This window comes from Giraffa tippelskirchi, chromosome 6, assembly GCF_054371585.1.
Source record: "Giraffa tippelskirchi isolate mGirTip1 chromosome 6, T2T-mGirTip1v1.2.pri, whole genome shotgun sequence".
NCBI lineage: Eukaryota > Metazoa > Chordata > Mammalia > Artiodactyla > Giraffidae > Giraffa > Giraffa tippelskirchi.
This window is the reverse complement of record NC_137280.1, coordinates 131,704,933-131,724,051: the sequence shown is the minus strand read 5'-3', so window position 1 is coordinate 131,724,051 and position 19,119 is coordinate 131,704,933. Positions and strand designations below refer to the sequence as shown.

At 36.9% G+C, this 19,119-nt stretch overlaps 1 protein-coding gene across 9 annotated transcripts in view; it reads left to right on the top strand.

Moving 5' to 3' along the window:
- JAKMIP2 (janus kinase and microtubule interacting protein 2) overlaps positions 1-19,119 on the top strand; it is a 207,336-nt gene that overhangs the window by 51,516 nt on the left and 136,701 nt on the right. For 2 of the 9 annotated variants that reach the window (XM_081495629.1, XM_081495622.1), the window contains exon 2: positions 2,400-2,614. The exons of the other annotated variants lie outside the window; for them this stretch is intronic. The gene's annotated coding sequence lies outside the window, so the exon portion shown is untranslated. The remainder of the gene's footprint in view (positions 1-2,399; positions 2,615-19,119) is intronic. 9 annotated transcript variants of the gene reach the window in all.

Below are 19,119 nucleotides of genomic sequence, written 5' to 3'. Positions count from 1 at the left end.
ATGTTATTTTCCAGTGAAAGAATGAGCATATTTCATGAGTGGAATCTTAAAACCAAGCAGCAGCTGTTGGAATCAATTCCTGTATAATCTTTAGAAAGCTAAAATTAGAGATCTATCACAGCTTAAATGTATTCTTGGTCAGCATGTTTGCCCTAAAGATGACTTACTTGACTTTTGTAAAAGTGGGAGAATTGTGGGAAGAGCTTGTTCAGAGTGACATCTCCCACCTTCGATGGCTTCACTTCTAAATTTGTATCATTACCATCTCCATTAAGGGAAATTAAAATCTCAGTACTGTTTATTATTAATAGTAAGTACTTTCTTCTTTATTTCTCCCTATCTCCAGAAAAGAATACTTGAATGTCTTGATCTAAAAATGAAAAGATGAAATGTTACAACCTTCTTTATTGATAGTCCTGATTTATAACACCAGAAGAGCAAACAGGGCACAAGGAAAAGACTTGGTGATAATCATATGCCTTCTGCTCTATAATTAATTTGATTAGGAGATGTTTTGACATTAAAGTGGGAAGTATTTTCATTTTGCAAAATCAGACAATACTTAAATCTAAGAAATTAAAGTTAAATACAGCATTCGGTATGTCTGTTATTATAATACATATTTCTGGAAATATTCTGGCTTTTCCCCTAAATCTGTGTTCTTTAGCAGAGATTACTGGGCCTGCCTTCAGGTAACTGGCAAATCTTACCTAAAAGGGCAAATGCTCATCCCAGTAGTAAGAAAGGCAAATTAACACTTATAAGGTCTTAGCAATCATGTATCTTGTCAATGGGGAAAAAATGCACAACCTGAAAGTTGAGAATTATGTTTTATTTAATACAGCAGACAAAAGTGTGGAGTTAAGCCAGGGCACAGCATCTCAGATAACTCTGAGAAGCTGCTCCAAAGAGACAAGGGAGGAGCCAGGATATACAAGAGTTTTTATAACAAAGGCAAGGTGGTCAAAACATCAAAATATTATTGTGTACCAAAGAAAGCCAGACACCTCAAGTTAAGGAATTTAGCACTTTTCTGTCTATGGGAAGATCCAAGATTCTGGGCTCACTGAAACCACTTCTTTGATATGCACCTCAGCTATCTGGGGCCAGTATACTGTGCTTCTCATCCAGAGTCTCCTCAGGGGGCTTCATTGAGGGGTGGCTGCAGTGGGTGATGACAAGGGCAGGCAGCCTTTTTCTGTCCTGCGTTCCCTCAGGGCTCACTGTTGGGGCGGCCGTAATGTGATGGCTTGATGGCTGCATCATCCTTTTTTTACCGATATGGCATGATAGGATGTGATATTTCGTTCACAATCTCATGTGATAATAGTAACTATGGACACCTCAAATCTCCCTCGGGCTCAGTATCTCTTCTAGTCAACTTCTTTCTTCCCTTGGAACTCAGCTTGCGAATAGTAATTCTCAGCAGATGTACGTGAAGACTTGACTTTGAATTCTTTAAATTGTTGACAGTTACCAGAATCTCTTCAAAATTTTAACACTGAAACAATTGAGGGCTTACATGGATCTGTGTAAAAGATTCATATAAAGACTCAATATCAGAAACCTTTAAAATCTAGGGTTTCGATGAAGTGAACTTTAAGATACGCCTTAATAGCTAAATGATCTTTAAATCAAATGGATTAATCTTCCTAGAATGTTCTTGGTGATAACTGAAACAAGATTTTGATTTTAATTAATCAGGTAATTAAATGAACTAGAAGACCGCATCTATTAAAAATGGTAGTGAGAAGCAGTTTACTATGTTTCTTTCTTAAATCAAGATAAGGAATAGGAGGTGGAAAAAAGCATTAGTTTATAAGAACTGCCTCATCTAATCTGCCCTGAGGCTCAGAGCGAATGACTTGCCCAGAGTGGTAATACATTGGACTGCAAACTGAGACCAGAACCATCAGACTCGTTACTTCTCAACCAGTGCTCATTCTAGTTCACTGCTGGGACTTTATTTCACACAAGTGGTACCCGAGTTACCAACAACAGTGTTTCTTAGAAAGTACGATAGCTAGAAACATTTAGTACCATGCTTAACAAATGGAATTTTGAGATAGCCAGTTATTAACTAGAATTCATTCTAGTTCACTGCTGGGACTTTATTTCACACAAGTGGTACCCGAGTTACCAACAACAGTGTTTCTTAGAAAGTACGATAGCTAGAAACATTTAGTACCATGCTTAACAAATGGAATTTTGAGATAGCCAGTTATTAACTAATGCTTATCATTAACAAATATAAGAATTCAATTTGTGAAAATACTTGGGAGGTAATCCCTGTAATAATAACAAGCAACACTTGAAGTGGGCTTTACCGTTTGAAAATTACTTTCATATTCTGTAATCATATGGTATGATTTGAGTTTCTTGTTATCCATTTTTTTCAGACAGTGGAACTAAGACACTTTTGGTAATTTGACCGTGGTGACATTGTTGGCAGAGCTAGCCTTCAAACTGAGGTGCAGCAGGTGAAAAACATCGACATAGAGACACCTGAATAGCAAGGATCTCCCGAGAGCTGACACCAGCATATGCAGATCCACAAGAGTCCATTTTCAGAGGACTTCCACTCTGACCCTCTGCACTGAACCTTGAAAAACTGGTAGGAAGTCTGCCTGGAAGAAGGCTGTTTGCTGTTTCTTGCAATAGAGCATTGCCTTCTTGTACAGACGTCTGCAAGGACCCTCAGGGTACCCCCCACACCTCCTCCTCTTACACAGAGGATAAATCAGACTCTGTTCACGCTCATTAGAAACAGAAAGCAGTTTATTAGCAGTTTGTGATGATCTGCATGTAGTTTGTAAATCTTACCCCCAAATCAATTTCTGTTGTTCTTCTTGGAAAGCAATCTGTTTTGTCAATAACCTTACTTACAAAGATGCTGAAACAGCAACAGCAAATGGAAGGGTGGAAAGCATATCAAGAATAAATAGGAAAACAAAAGGGCATAGAGATCAAAATGGAAAATACCAACACAAAAGGATAGTAATTAGAAAAGGCAAGAATAAGGTTCTACGATAACAGCATAAACATAGAGACAGACTTTCTCCTTTGTTTCTTTCTTCCCTTGTCGGACAGAGTCCAGCATGGACTGAAACAGCATTTTAGTTTTTCTGTACAGAGATGCTCTTACAATCACAGTGAGTGGTATTATCCTGAGTAAGGTTTTTTCTTTTTAATTCGCGTTTATTCAATAAGCATTACCCGGTAACAACTACCTGTCAAGTATTGTGCGCCTCGGTGGGGATGAAATGATTGATAGCATCTCTCCTCTTAAGACCCTCAGTTTAATGGATTAAAAAAAAAATCTCACCGAAACCATGGTTTAATTATGAGTAATCTCTTTATCAATTTTAAATTCTGTAAGCATCATAAAGATTTTAATTTTAGATATTTCCTTGAAGGTGCTGGGAAGACAGAAGAATTCGAATATAACATTGTAAGATCAAAAGACGGGATGGTGCTAGGTGTGTCAGAAGCTCATATTATAAAAGAAATATCCTAGCATGAGATTGAGAGCTAATTCAAAACTCAGGCAGATCTGAGTTTAAATCCCCAGCTCATGAGAAAGAACCAGCTGTGTGACATTGGCAAGCTACTTAGCCTATCTAAGCCTTAGTTTCCTTACTCAGACAATAGGGCTAGACTTATGAACACAGTGGGGGAAGGGGAGGTGGGGCAAATTGAGGGAGTAGCATTGAAATATATGTATTACCATATGTAAAATAGGTAGCTAGTGGAAAGTTGTTGTATAACACTGGGAGCTCAACTCTGTACTCTGTGACAACCTACAATGATGGGATGGAGGCAGTAAGAGAGAGGTATGAGAGAGGGGATATATGTGTACTTAATGGCTGGTTCACGTTGATGTACAGCAGAAACCAACAACATTGTAAAGCAATTATCCTTCAATTAAAAAAAGAAACACAAGACTGATAGCGTTTACCTCTTCAGCTTTTTGTGAGGATTAATGACATGATGCAAGTAAGATCTTTGGCACCTAGTGTATGTTCAGTACACATTTGCTAGTAGTAGTGGTAGCAGCAGTAATAGCAGTATCACTCATTATTTTTGAAAGATAACATTAAATCCTATATTTTCTCCTATATCCACTGTGGAGGCAGATAGGGAGAAACAGCCATATTTAAATTCTAACACACTCTACTTTTTATAAGAAATGGAGCCATCTCTTTTTTTCTGTGATGATAATAGCAGCTTAGAATAGAACTCTGGAAGCCCCACAAACACATGGTAAAAGAGAAGGATGTTAAGAACTACACCAGCAAAATAGGGAAGGACATAAAAATGGCAATGATTTCAAATGAAGCCACTAATCTTTTTTATAGTTACGTTGGGTGTTATGGGGACTACATGGAGTCACATGACCTATTCTCTTAGCTGCCATTTAATCAAAGCTTTATACAGAGTCAATTAAATGTGCTGAAAATAACGTACTAAATATGGACTAGAAAGCTAAGTTGATTGGAATTTGGAGATGCAAATCAAGAGTCTATATTAATCACTTTTCTTAGAACAACTCAGGACAAGGAAGGAGGTTGTCCATGCAGAATATCATCGAACTTGCAGCTGCTCAGCAGCATTTAGTTTTTAAAACTCACATATTCCAACATGTTTCAAGATCTTCTGTAGTGATGCTTTGTCTGCACGACACACTGATCCTAATTGAAATGCTGAGTAGTTTGTTTCTCCGAGGTTCAAATTCTTGATACATCTTCTGAATATCAAATACCCAGAATGATGCTGGAACACTGGCAGACGTGCAGACAAATGTGTCATGTCAGGTTTCAGCCATGATACCAAGAATGGCTCATTTCAAAACCATCCCAGATGGCTCGAAACAAAATAGTTATAAAATTTAGGTGACCTATTTTTCAAAACTATTGTTGTGATTATCTTGAAGCAAAATAATCTAGATAAAAGGATGAGGGAAGCACTGCTGTGTTCTCTGAGGCTTTAACTAGTTAGTTAGTTAACTAGTTAGTTAATTCTAAATCTGAGGCTCTTTTTCCTGGGTAAGCATGAGCATGAATTTAAGAGATGATGCAAAACCTCTAACATACAGCATGCTATTCGAGGATCTGCTGTTTTCACAACTCCTGTGAAAACCTCATCCAGAATCCTAAATAAGACCCCAGTAGTGTCAGGCCTCAGAAGTGTGTCAGGCCTTCAGAAGGGGAAAATATATAATTCCTTGTCCAGACCTGAATACTTTTAGAGTGCTGTTAATAGTTACACCAGAGAGCAGCTATGAAGCAGGTCTGTCTCAAACAAACTGGAATATTACCATTGCTTCACTCAGAAGTCGAAATTATCTCACATCCCCAAAGGACTTCTTTTATCTTTAATGATTTCTTTTCCCCTAAAAATTCCAAGCAATGCCCTTTGCTGCCAGACTAGATCTTTGTGGCTTTATTGACATCTCTCCCTAGACTATTCAGAATGAAACTGATACAGTTCTTGTTTCTGCATCACATTGCCCTGTGCATCTGATCTGAAACCTTTACCTTCCTTCCCTGTTCATCCACTTTGTTCCAGTCTAACAAACATGCCTCTGTTCTTCCCAGCATCTCTGTCTGCTTGCATTTTCTATTAACGTAAAATGCCCTGAAATCACTCAGGCTTGGCCCACAGTTAGGAAAACAAACACAAGCATATTGGTAGGAAATCACCCAAGGTACCACTCTGCAGAGACCACTGTTGAGTGTTTTCTATGTGCCAGGCTCACTGCCAAACACAATGCCATATGTTATACATACATTACTTGTATTAGTTTTTGCAACCATATTTTCAGGCAGCTGTTATTATGGCATTTAATTTATTTATTTTAATATTTATTTATGTATTTGTATGAGGTCTTAGTTGTGGCATACGGGATGTTTACTTGCGGCATGTGAGAACTAGTTCCCTGACCAGGGATCAAACCTGGGCTCCCTGCATTGGGAGAACGGAGTCTTAGCCACTGGACTACCAGGGAAGCCCCTAAAATGGCTATTTTATAGACAAGAAACTGAGATTTAGGGAAGTTAAACAACTTCGACAGTCTTGTAGGTGATAAAATGGCCAAACCCATTTCAAACCACATATGTGCATGCGTGCTCAGTCACTAAATCATGTCCAACTCTTTTGTGACCCCATGGACTGTAGCCTGCCAGGTTCCTCTGTCCATGGGATTCTTCAGGCAAGGATACTGGAGTGGGTTGCCATTTCCTCCTTCAGGAGAGCTTCCCGACCCAGGGGTCAAACCCGTGTCTCCATTGTCAGGTGGATTCCTTACCACTGAGCCACCTGGGAAGCCCCAAACCATGTACAGCTGACCCAAATTCCCCTTCCCTAACCCTTGAACTTGCTGCGTCCTCACTGAGGAGAGATTCTTGTGTTTCTGTCTCTGCTGGGAAGGTTTTTCAGGGAATAAACATTTCAAAGAACAAAGCTTTTTATTTGACAGCATCCAGCCCTGCCTTAGCCTTTTGAAATTATAACACTTTGGAGGGGTAAACCTTGCTGAGTTGGGCGGGGGATTATTGATGATACTTGAGCATATCCTTTTGGTTTCCAAAGTGCTGTCTCAAAACATTCTCTCACTTTATCTTCCTGAAAGTGAGGAGGTAAGCTAGGCAGGATGGAATTAAGACATTATAGATGAGCAAGCAAATGTAGAACTGCTAAATACATTGTCAAGGTCATACATCTGTGAGTAAAAACTTATGTTAGCCAACTCTTAATTCAGGGATACCCTTTGTTATCATATAGGAGTGCAGTTATCTATCTAGACAGTGATTTACAAAGAAAAACTGATGATCCAGCTCTTTTACAAATCAGTTTAAACTGCTTCAGCTTGTGAAAACATCATGAAGATGGAGTGGGCACAAGAAAATCTTCCTTCTTAATCACTATTTCATGTAGCAGAGCTGAGTTCGAGTTTGAGCTGAGCTTCTTATTACCTGGTTAACTCAAGGGATTTAGTAAATCACCCTGAATCTCATTTCTTCTCATTAAATTCAAGTGATGAACCTAATAGAGTTTTTTAGATGAATTTAAAGCAATGATGCCTATACAGCATATACACAATGCCAGGCACACAGTAAGGACACAGTACATTAGATGGTTTTCTTTTTATTGTTGTTATTGTTACTGAAAAGCAAGAAGGACATTAAAAATACTTGTCTATAACATCTTGTCTCATTATGGTAAGCAGCAGGTGTGGTAACAAATAAGAGGAAGACGACAAAAATAACATTGCTAGAAAACACATATTTGACATGTTTACAGGGGGCCTTCATTTATGAGCATATGGTACATTAGATGGTAAAAGGAAACTGCCTTGCATTGTAAGTATTCTAGAATTTGTAAAAAATGCAAATTGAGGTCAAGTGTCTTGTATCCTCAGGACTTAGCTCAATGCTTGACAAATAGTTTTTTAAAAATGTAGAATTATGAATAAAGGGATAGTTTGTTTAATTAACTTCTCATTTGTTTTTTAACCCTATTATCTTCCAGCGAGCCTGATACAAAATCAGGTTTTAATTAAGTATTGTAAAATGGATTGTTCTTTATAATAAATAATGTCATCTATTATTATATATTGGATCAAATTTGATTGAAGCCTCTTTGGAAAAATGAAAATACCTTCCCACAGGTAGTGGGAAATTACGTGATCATTTTAACACAGCATCTCCCAGATATGTTATGTGTCTTCTTTGGGGTTTAGACCGTTCATCACATATTTTAAAGAGTTAATGTGGGATTGTTATCCCCAGACAGCCATAGCTGGTGGATAAGATAGAATGAGCACGTTTTAAGCCATGTGCTCGTCTTTCCTGTAATGTCTAATGATGGTTTATACAGACTGCATAATGAATGAGACACAGGCAGAGCTGTGATTACTAAAAATAACTACGGCAAAGGGCATAGAAGAGTAATAGAGAATCATCTTGTGAATATTAAGGAGTATCAACTTTTTACTATATTTGGATTAATAATTACCTATTTTATAAAAATTACCTATGATTGAATACCCAACATTGACAGAAAAAAAATTTTGTTTTGTTTTGAAAACGGTGGCCAAACTTCATCCCATGGTACTGTCCAAAGTTAATATTAATAATTCAAAGAAGTAGTTTGTAAGAGACCATACCACCTAGAATATATAAAGTCGTTGTGTTAAATTCTTCCCCTATTTGGTTGAATAATTTTTTTAAAAAATCACACCCATGTTTCCTACTTTTGGAAGAGCTATTTTACATGGTCTCTATATTCCAGTTAGCATATGTGAGAGTCTGCTAATTTGTTGAATTTAATTATATTTTATTCCCTAAAATGAGATCTTCTGTCACAAATTAAGTACAGGTATGGAACTGTTTTATTTCTTCAAGATTTATGTAAGCTAGAAAGTAGGTATTAAAATCACAGTATTATATTGTGGTTTATAGAATGTTTAGTTAGGATACTTAGTGTCATATAATTCAATGTATAAAATACACATATTTCTGTATGTGATTATGTGATATGTATAATATTTTTCTCTATATATAATATTAAAGTGGCAGTAACATAATGCTGGAGAGGGTGTGGAGAAAAGGGAGCCCTTCTACACTGGTGGGAATGTAAATTGGTGCAGCCACTGTGGAAAACAATATGGACATTCTTTAAAAAACTAAAAAATAGAGTTGCCATATGATCCAGCAATCCCACTCCTGGGTATGTATCTGGATAAAACTAATTAAAAAAGATACACGTACCCCAATGTTCATAGCAGCAATACTTAATAATAGCCAAGATGTGGAAGCAACCTAAATGTCCATCAATAGATGAATGGATAAAGAAGTTGTGATATATACATATTTAATGGGATACTACTCAATCGTGAAGAACAATGAAATAATGCCATTTACAGCAGCATGGATGGTCCTAGAGATTCCTATACTAAGTGAAATAAGTCAAAACAGAGAAAGGTACTACATGATATCACCTATATGGAGAATCTAAAATATAATACAAATGAACTGATTTACAAAACAGAAACAGACTGATAGACATAGAAAACAAACTTATGGGTACCAAAGGGGAAAGAAGGTCAGGGAGGGATAAATTAGGAGTTTGGGATTAGTAGATACAAACAACTATATATAAAAATAAACAACAGGGTCCACTTTATAGCACAGGGAACTATAGTCAGTACCTTGTAATAAACCATGATGGAAAAGAATATATATATGTATATAAATACATCTGAGACACTTTGCTGCACACCAGAAACTAACAAAACATTATAAATCAACTACTTCAGTCAAAAAAAAACCAAAAAAAAAAAAAACCCATAAAATGGAAGTAACAAGGCATAAAACCTGAGTAGCTTAGAAAAGTCACCCCTATTGAAGTGTAAAATTTGTGGAGTGTAAATTCCCACTATTTTCTGTAGATTCAATACTATGCTAATGATGCATGGTCAAATTTTTCAAAATTCAAAATTTAATTAGTCACATAATATTCATATTTTTCATCTCCCAGAAATGCTTTGTTGATACTGTGTAACTAAGTATACTAGCACTGTAAAAGTAATGAATTCTCTCCTACAATAACAACATGAAATGAGATTGCAGGGGAAAGAAAAGAAAAGAAGGGTACAAATGGAAATGAACCATATTTTCTACTTTTAATTTTTCAAAGTAGATAATTCTTTGAGAAAATTAGCTATTGTGGCATTAAAGAACCATAAGTTGCACTTAGATTTGTTTAATCAGACACAACGACAAACTTGGTATCTTCAGCGTCAGATGATTTAGTTTCTTATTTATTTCACTTCTAATCTAGCCTAAATATTGTCACCATTTCTCCTATTACTAAGATGTTACCCTTTCATTAGCTATACTTTACTGGGGCTGGTCACATACTTAAAAAAAATCTCAGGTCAAATTCTCTTTATTCTATGAGATAAAAAAAAATAAGAATTTCCTTCTATGGTATTCTGGAGCTTACTGGTGCAAATCCTCAAGGATTTAGAAATTTGGGAAGTCATAGAGAGGAATGTTCCAGGAGCTGCTGCTGCTGCTGCTGCTAAGTCGCTTCAGTCATGTCCGACTCTGTGCGACCCCATAGACGGCAGTCCAACAGGCTCCGCCGTCCCTGGGATTCTCCAGGTAAGAATACTGGAGTGGGTTGCCATTTCCTTCTCCAGTGCATGAAAGGGAAAAGTGAAAGTGAAGTCACTCAGTCGTCCGACTCTTAGCAGCCTCTCCTTACTCAAAGAACCTGCCACATGCAAAGCAAATCATCAAAAACAAAGAAAAAAAATAAACGAGGAAGAGGTAAGAGGGAAAAGGAGAGAGAAGAAGAAAGAGAAAGAAAAAGGTGAGAGAGAACTAAAGAGAGCAAGGAGGCAACCCCGAAATCTGTGATAGCCAGTTATCCTTGAAAGATTGCACAGATATATTCAGTTCAGTGTGATAACGTCAACAAACAGCAAAATACTAAGATCAGTCACTTGCAGCAAAGTTGGATAGAGAGTAAAAGTAGCAATTAGCAATTAAAATGTTAAGCAATGGAGGACCCTTTAGAAGTCATTTAGTTCATTGGCTTTAAACTATTGCACCTTTAGATATATGTTGATTGGGTGGTGCCAGTGATAAAGAACTCGCCTGCCAATGCAGGTGACGTAAGAGACGTGGATTCTATCCCTGGGTCAGCAAGATCCCCTGGAGTAGGGCATGGTAACCCACTCCAGTATTCTTGCCTGGAGAATCCCATGGACAGAGGAGCTTGGCAGACTGCAGTTCATAGGGTCGCAACAAGTCAGACATGACCGAAGTGACTTAGCACAGCACATACTTCAATTTCAAAAAAAGAAAGATCTAAAAAAAGGTAGCTTTGAGAGATTTGGCAATCTATGATCATTCTAAATCTGATGTTGTAGATTTGCATATTCAAATAAATGCAGATACTTTCCACATTTTTTTAAAAAAATGATGCACTTTCAAATACCTTTGTATTGTAAACTATTTATGAATACCTAGGATAAATAGGCAACCTACTCCAGTGTTCTTGCCTGGAGAATCCCAGGGACAGCGGAGCCTGGTGGGCTGCCATCTATGGGGTCGCACAGAGTCGGACACGACTGAGGTGACTTAGCAGTAGAAGCAGGATAAATAGGACCCATTGAAAGTATGGTAAAATATGATGTTCCATAATGACAAATACCTATCATTTGTAGGGGAAATCCTTCCTAGAGGTACGAGCCATGGGGAAAAATAAGAAAAGTGGCATCGATTTCCTCCCACACTTTAGTATGGAAGAAATAGGATTTTAAAATTGTATCACTATTATTTTTGCTTTGAAGAGGCTATCTTTTACTTGGAGAAGAATATTTTAAAAAGGAAAAAAAAAAGACCCCTACTGTGATTTGGTTTTTTCCATTTCTCTTTATACTTTAGTCAAATTTTGCTTTGTGCTTTTTTGAGGCTATGTGGATATATACACACAAATGTAGGGTTGTTAAATCTTCCTGGGGAATTTGAATTTTATCATTAAAAATGTACCCTACTCATCCCTAGTAAAATGTATTTTTCTAGTGTGAATGTAGCCACCAAACTTTTTCTATTTTGTTTTTATCTTACATAAAATAAATTCACATAAATGTATAATTTTTTAAGACTATTTTACTTTTTTATAGATAGGACTCTTTAAATTCACATATGATTTTGGATTTTTTTTTGTTTGTTTTTCCTAGTGTGCCAATTTTATCTTTTAACTGATATATTTTATTCATCCAAATTGAATGTTTACTGATATTTGGATTTACATCTATTCCTTCATTAAATGTTTTGTATTTGCCCCAGGAATTCTATATTAGCTTTTTTCCTTCTCTATTTTTAACTTCTTTTGTATTGATAGGAAATTTTGTGATCATTGAATTTCTTCTTTTTTTATTAATTTAGAAGTTATAGATTATTTATTCTGTTCTTTTAGTTCCAACCCTAGTAATTATCACATATTTTTGACTTACCAAAGTCTAATTTTAATCTCTATATCTTATCTTCCTTTTCATCCTTAAAACTGTACTTTCTGTTCTTGAATTATAGAATTATATGCTTTTTTGTGAATTATAATTATATAGATTTACCACAAACATATTCATATTTTAAAATAATCAGTGTTCATTTAGAATTTGCTTAGACTTTTATCACTTTTTCTGTTCCTTATTCCTTCTTATGTCATTTTCATTTTGCCTGTAGGATACCCTTTGAAATTTTCTTTGGTGGTGGTAGTGGTATAGTTGCTAAGTGGTGTCCAACTTTTTTTTGCCACTTTACTTTTTTAATGGAAGGATATTTGCTTTACAGAATATTGTGGTTTTCTGTCATACATCAACAAGAATCAGCCATAGGTACACCCATGTCCACTCCCTCTCGAACCTCCCTTCCATCTCTCTCCCCATCCCACCCTTCTAGATTATCACAGAGCCCCTGTTTGAGTTACCTGACTCATACAACAAATTCCCATTGGCTATCTATTTTATATATGGTCTTATAAATTTCTGTGTTACTTTCTCAATACGTCTCACCCTCTCCCTTCTCCTCCTCCCCTGTGTCCTTAGGTCTGTTCTCTCTGCCTGTTTCTCCATTGCTGCCCGGAAAATAAATTCATCAGTATCATCTTTCTAGATTCCTCACATATGCATCAGTAGATATTTTGGCATCTGGTCCCATCACTTCACAGCAAATAGATGGGGAAACAATGGAAACAGTGACAGACTTTATTTTTGGGGGGCTCCAGAATCACTGCAGATGGTGATTGCAGCCATGAAATTAAGATGCTTGCTCCTTGGAAGAAAAGTTATGACCAACCTAGACAGCTTATTAAAAAGCAGAGATATTGCCTTGCCAGCAAAGGTCCATCTAGTCAAAGCTACGGTTTTTCCAGTAGTCATGTATGGATGTGAGAGTTGGACTATAAAGAAAGCTGAGTACCAAAGAATTGATGCTTTTGAACTGTGGTGTTGGAGAAGACTCTTGAGAGTCCCTTGGACTGCAAGGAGATCCAACCAGTCCATCCTAAAGGAGGTCAGTCCTGGGTGTTCATTGGAAGGACTGATGTTGAAGCTGAAACTCCAATATTTTGGCCCCCTGATGCGAAGAGCTGACTCATTTGAAAAGACTCTGATGCTGGGAAAGATTGAAGGCAGGAGAAGGGGATGACAGAGGATGAGATGGTTGGATGGCATCACCGAGTTTATGGACATGAGTTTGGGTAAATTCATGGAGTTGGTGATAGACAGGAAGGCCTGGCGTGCTGTAGTTCATGGGATCGCAAAAAGTCAGACACGACTGAGCGACTGAACTGAACTGATATGATATTTATATTTCTCTTTCTGACTTGCTTCACTCTATCTAATAGGCTCTAGGTTCATGTCCAACTCTTTGCGACCCCATGGACTACAGCCCTCCAGGTTCCTCCATCCATGGGATTTCCCAGGCAAGAATACTGGAGTGGGTTGCCATTTCTTTTTCCAAGGGATCTTCCGGAGCTGGGCATCAAACCCGTGTCTCCTACATTGCAGGCAGATTCTTTACCACTGAGCCTCCAGGGAAGCCTTGACATTTTCTTTAGTATGCACCAAAAATGTCTTTATTTTACCTTTATTCTTAAAGGATATTTTCAGTGGACACAGTGTTCTCTTTTGGCACTTTCCTTCACCTTATTGAAAATATCATTCCACTGTCTTCTGCTTTACATGCTACTGTTGAGAAGTTAGCTGTCTGGACCACTGTTCTTTTGTATGCCAGCCATTTCTCTTTTTCTCTGACAGCTTTTAAGATTTCATCTTTATCTTTGATTTTTGTTGTTAATTATTGAGTCTGTGGATTGGTATGTTTCAACAATTCTGGAAAAAACTTAGCCATCATCTCTTTTAATGTTACCTCTGTACCATTCTGTCTTTTGGATCTTTCCATGACTCTGTTGATTGTGCCAGACTTTTGCTCAAAATCCTGTGTCTTCTTTTATCTCTTGAGTCATTTTCCATCTTTTGATCTCTCAGTGCTTTTGACCTACCTTTCATTTACTGATTCTCTCTTCTGTTGTACCTAAAATGCCAATGGGCTTATCTACTGGTTTCTTAATTTTGGTTATTTGTTTTTTTCAGTTTTAATACTTTCTAGTTTATTCTTTCCAAGATCTCCTATATCACTTTTTATAATTTCAGGTTGCCTTTCAAAATTTTTAAAATTGATTTTTATCTTCTTGCATTAAGTATACATAGTTATTTTACAGGACCTTTCTAATAATGTCACCATATTTGAAGTTTTTATGTGTTTCTGTTGTCTCTTACGTATGCTATTTTGTCTCCTAATATGTTTGATCACCTGTGATTGTATGTTGAGCATGGTATTTCAATAACTGTTAACAGAAATTATTTGAGCTTTCCAAGTCAGTTTCCCTTTGCCTTTCCCAAATTCCTGAGGATAATAGCAATTTGGGTTTACCGAAATCTGTATTTGGGGTTTGAGATTTTCTAGGTCATCCAGATGACTCACAGCCAGCCTGGAGTCTTTGTGAGTATTCAATTGCTTGTATTTCATCTTTTCTTTTAGTGTGCAGCACTCTGAGGTCTCAACCCAAAGCACGGACAGTTTACCTGGACTCCAGCTTTTTCCCTATAGACTTATTAGTGTATCAAAAACTCAGTTCAGCCTCTTAGCCATTCTCTCCTGAATCAGCAAATATAGTCAGACCAAAAGCCCCAGGGTGCTCTGTGTTCTTTTCTCTGAGTACTATTTTCCCCCAAATCTCAGACCACTAATTCTTTTAAATTTTACTTGTTTTTTAATGCTTTTTAAAAATTGGGATTTTTCCCCAGCCTTTTAAATTGTGTTTATTGGTTGAGAGTTGGTCAGAATTATCCAGTCTGGCATTAATTAAGTAGAATCTTCAATGTACTTATAAATTTACCATTTTTCCTATGATTAACTTCCTCAGACACTTCCCATTCTCCTTCTTAAGTCAAAGCTTAAGCAGTAACTCTTTTGAGAAAACAAAGGATTGAAATAAATAGTCTTTGCTATGCTGAGTTCATAAATCCAAGTAATTCTAGTTAGGCAGGGCTCCTTTAAGGAATGTGGCTAACAATTGAGATATGTGTACAAGGAGGGGAGAAGAGGGAGAGCAAAGGAAACTGTCAAAACCCGCAATCAAAATACAAAAGGAGTTCCCTGCTCCTTTAAACTGTTTTAAGTGAATTGATGCATGTAATGCCCCCAGAATAATATATGGTACTTAGTGAACGTTCAGTAAAATTTAGCTTATATTGTTTTCCCTAACATTATTGCTGTTTGTTAAAAATATCTCATGTGAAAAATGAAAACCTGATATTAAGGAAGGCTCACATTTGCAAAAAGACATAGTCAACTGTCAAAAAATTTAACAAATGTTAAGCAGTTTTTCGGAGAAGGCAATGGCAACCCACTCCAGTGTTCTTGCCTGGAGAATCCCAGGGATGGGGGAGCCTGGTGGGCTGCCGTCTATGGGGTCGCACAGAGTCAGACACGGCTGAAGCGACTTAGCAGCAGTAAGCAGTTTTTATTAGTATAATAAAGACATACTAATTCTACGATCTACAGTCTTTGAAGTGAAAACAAATCTGAAATATGTAGCCAGGGATATAAAATGTAATAAATTAAATTTATACAATGGATTATTAATCTTTAAGATGTGGTTTATTTTTGGAGATTGCCAGTGTTGACAGTTTCCTTTACTCTCCCTCTTCTCCCCTCCTTGTACACATATCTAAATTGTTAGCCACATTCCTTGAAGGAGCCCTGCCTAACTAGAATTACTTGGACTTATGAACTCAGCATAGCAAACGACTATTTATTTCAACCCTTCACTTTCTCAAAGGAGTTACTGCTTAAGCTTTGACTTAAGAAGGAGAATGGAAAGTGTTTGTGTTTGAAGCTGAAATGTGTGCCCTTCCATTTTGCTTTTAAACATTCATAGGCATGACCACTATTGCCGTCAGAGTGGAAGCAGTGGGTGCTAGGTGCTATGTGGTCATGATGTCTAAATTAAGATGGATGAGGGAGCAAGTGAGTGAAACATCCAGTTCCTAGCTTTAGAATGTCCCATCCCCCCCCCTCCACTAACTGATATTGGCAGAGCAATTTTATAATGTGAGAAAGCCACACAAAGAGAGGAGAAGAAAGCCCTGTGTAAGCATTATTAGTGGAAAGACACTCCAAAATTTTCTTCCCTGGCTTGGGTGTTCCTACTGTTTCAATAGATTTCATAGGATTTTACAAAGGACTCTGTGCAACATATGATCATTTTCACACCAAAATAAAAAAAAGAAACAGGAATTTATAAAATGATGGATACAAAGGCATTTGCTACTTAAATCTTGTCATTTAACAACATGTACAAAATGAGACCTAGGGAGCATAATTTTCTTTATTACAAATAAAATTGGCTAAATACCTTTGTCAGCAAACCAAGTGGGACTCTTGATCTGATGAGCCCAGCTGTTATTATTGGAGTAGGTGGAAAACATGGCTTCTGTAGCTGAGTGTGGATTATGGCCAAGAAGGAAAGTCCGGAGTAGGAGGAGCAGTTTCGAACATAGATCTCAAGGTAGGTGTTAAGTTAGAGACCTGAAACAAAGCCAAAGGTCAGAACTCAGAAACTTGGATCAGAAAATTGAGTTGCAGGTGCAACATGGCATACATTTTAGAGATCTGAATTATGAATAACACAAAGTTCTTTGTAGATTCTAACATGGCATAAATAAAGTATGTTCAACTGGTCTACCATGTAGTAAGAATTTACTGTGTATCACATGCTATGATTTATCTCCATCATTCCATTTAATCTTCTAAAATATTCATGACATCAGTGATAGCACTATTCCATTTTTATCCATGAGGATACTGAGGCTTACTAAAAACTATTGTTGTTCAGTTGCTAAGTTGTGTCTGACTCTGTGACCCCACTGACTTTAGCATACCAGGCTTCCCTGTCCTTCACTATCTCCAGGAGTTTGCTCAAATTCCTGTCCATTGAGTCAGTGATGCCATCCAACCACCTCCTCCTTTGTATCCCCCTTCTCCTCTTGCCCTCAATCTTTCCCAGCATTAGAGTTGTTTCTGATGAGTTGGCTCTTCACATCAGTGGCCAAAATACTGGAGTTTCAGCTTCAGCATCAGTCCTTCCAATGAATACTTGAGGTTAATTTCCTTTAGGATTGACTGAATGACCGCCATAAGTATCTCTCTCTTTAAGCTGTCTGCTTTCTCACCAACATGCTGCCCTGGTCCATGTTCTTTAAATATTTGTTTTCTCTGCCTGATTGAAAATTCTGGGAAGGAAAGAAACCCATCCTTTTTATTTACTACTGAGTCTCTACGTCTAAGCTCAGTACTCAGAGCAAAATAAATACTTGTTGAGTGAACTAATAAGTGAGTAAATGATAGGATATATACCATTTTATCATCACTCTAGGAACTACATCAGACTAGAAACTACCTCATTATGATTCTAAGAAACTGCAGCTCTGGGTTTGATGTATGCTTCTCCTTATAATAGGCACAGACATCTATTTCAGTAATAGTCATATTCTCTTTTGCCATGAAGTCTGTGTTCTCAAAGTCTCTCTGAAAATAAAAGTAAAAAATGATATTTTTAAAGGTAGATCCATTTATGTCTCTACTGTCACAGCATGTTATCTTTTCAACATTAGGGACTAATTTTCAGAAAGACTTAAGAACATAATTAAGACTTTTTAAGAAATAGTAGAAAGATTTATATTCCTCTCTGTTTAGACACATTAATTTGTTACTTAGACATTTACTACTTGGAATGTATCCCTCTAACTGATTCAGAAATCTGCATCAAGATATAAGATAATAATATTACCTTACATTTGCATAATGTAATTAAGCTTTCAGAGCTGCTTCCCATCACATCTATCATTTTATTTTATGCTTCTCTTTATCAGAGCCTTGGTGCATTTTGAATTATTGTGCCATAATAATATATAGCTGAATATCATTAAAACATTGGTATTGAGGGATGAAACAACAGCCTTCATCTGTACAGGACTATATAAACTGTTTTCACTTATGTTATCTTAATGGACCTCACAACAACCCTAAGAATGAGATTAACGTCGGCATCATAATCTTTATTTTACCAAGAAATGGAGCCTCAGAAGTCAATTGACTTGTTTCTGAAGGTCACCCAACTAGTAAATGGCAAAACCCAAACTAGATTCTAGGATTTTTGACTTTTAAATGAAATGAACTATTCACAAAAGAACACAAATTGTATTTTCTACTTTTCCTTGACACTTCACTGTATGTATAATGCATACCTGTTAGTTTTAGGTATTTTCTTTCAATTTTCTTTTGTTGATAGGTAATATATTTAATTGCCAACAAAGGTCTGCCTAGTCAAAGCTATGGTTTTTCCAGTAGTCATGTGTGGATGTGAGAGTTGGGCTATAAAGAAAGCTGAATGCCAAAGAATTGATTCTTTTGAACTGTGGTGCTGGAGAAGACTCTTGAGAGTCTCTTGGACTGCAAGGAGATCAAACCAGTCAATCCTAAAGGAAATCAGTCCTGAATATTCGTTGGAAGGACTGATGCTGAAGCTGAAATGCCAATACTTTGGCCACCTGATGTGAAGAACTGACTCATTTGAAGAGACCCTGATGCTGAGAAAGATTGAAAGCAGGAGGAGAAGGGGATGAAAGAGGATGAGATGGTTGGATGGCATCATTGACTCGATGGACATGAGTATGAGCAAGCTCCAGGAGTTGATGATGGACAGGGAAGCCTGGCATGCTGCAGTCAATGGGGTTGCAAAGAGTCAGACACGACTGAGCTACTGAACTGATTTGAACTGAATATATATAATGGAACAAATGATAAAGTTGTGTTGTCACAGCAGACTCTATATATCTCCATAGTGTTTTGGAACATTATTTTTAAAGTAAATATAAATATTTATTTATATTTTTGAAAACTATAAATATGTCAAACAAAAAATCTCTAAGATCCCTTGGAGGCTAACTAAGCCAATTCTATAACTTAAGGGTGAATA